We start from the raw sequence: 1,615 nt of genomic DNA, 5'->3' as shown, positions 1-1,615 counted from the left end.
ATAGCTGATCCAACATGTTTCCAAATGGAGAATTGGAAACTGTACTTCACTATAATCTTGTTAATGACTCTACTATCAACACACATATGCCACGAGCTATCCTTCTTTGACACTTGCAGGAAAGGAATTGCACAGGGGCCCATTCTCTCTTGGATGTGTCTTTTTTCAGCAACTCCACCATCTGATGTTGTAATTCTTTAATTTCCTTAGGGTTAAGGTGATAAGCTGGCCAATTAGGCAAACTCAACCCTAGAACAAGGTTAATATGATGCTGGATATCTCACATAGGTTGTAACCTAGAAGGAAGATCCTCTAGCATCAACTCATTAAAATATGCTAGCAGTTATTGTACTTCGACTGGTAACTCAGCGTCCGTGGAAGGAGCAATGCTTTGGCACGGTAGCAAAGCATATACAACTCTATGTTCCACTTCATCTAAAAATTTGGATATAGAAAGCAGATTAATATTTTTAGTTATTGAAATTAGAGTAGTTCTTTCTTGTCGCGGCGCCAACACAATCATTTTTTCCTTAATGTGAAGGGTATATGTATTTTTCCATCCATCATGAACAACACTGTGATCATATTGCCAAGGTGGCCCCAACAACACATGACATGCATCCATGACTACCACAACACACCAAGTACTATCAAAATATTTGCCAATTGAAAAGGAAAAGAGGCATCACTGGTCTATTGTTACCTCACTTTCTTTATTCAGCTAGGATAACTTGTAGGGTTTAGGATGACGATCTGTGTTCAATTGTAATTTTTGGACAGCTTTAGCGAATATTACGTTCTCACAACTGCCATTGTCAATAATCATCTTATAGACTTTATTCGCGGTGGTGTAGATAGTGTAAAAAATATTGGTTCTAAACTAATCATCCCCTTAATCACTCTTAGGAGTCAACAAACTCTTACGAACAACTAAAGTCTCATGGCCATCACCATAAATTACTTCATAATATGCATTCTACATCAGGTCGCCAATTGCTGTTGCATCTTTTATCACATCTTCCTTGATCAATAAGCTTTTGCCCTTCAAATCAATAGAAGGGGGCTTCCTACATTGGTGCACCATATGTCCTTATTCACCACATTGATAACATCTGATAGGGGCCTTAGAGTAAACCTGTGGTGACCGTTATGGTGGTATCTGCTATGGATGTAACGACCCGCCTTCTACTGGCTAGGCTGTAAGGCCGGACCGTCACATTATGCTGTGCTAAGCTATCTCCATGACCATCACTAAGTCTAGGTGCGGAAAACTGGATTAATTTAAAACTTTGCTAAAGTAATACCATTTCTTTATTCTACATGCGCTAAGGGATGCAATCTAAGGTATACATGGCATATCCTGCATCCCCTATGGTCAAGGAGCTGAACTACAAGGTCTCTTGGTCGAAACCCAACTTCCCAATCGATCCAAACTGAACTCAATCGATTGCAAGCTGTTGAATCGATCCGTGGATCGATTCCGATGGCTACTGTGCTCGAGTTAATATTCTGGATCGATCGGCTGATCGATCCAGACTGGCCAATCGATCCATTGATCGATTCCAGAGCTCTCTGTTCGCGGGAGCGATTTCCCTGATCGATCGGCTGATCGATC

Source organism: Zingiber officinale, chromosome 5B (assembly GCF_018446385.1).
Source record: "Zingiber officinale cultivar Zhangliang chromosome 5B, Zo_v1.1, whole genome shotgun sequence".
Taxonomy (NCBI): domain Eukaryota; kingdom Viridiplantae; phylum Streptophyta; class Magnoliopsida; order Zingiberales; family Zingiberaceae; genus Zingiber; species Zingiber officinale.
This window is presented reverse-complemented; position numbering follows the sequence as displayed.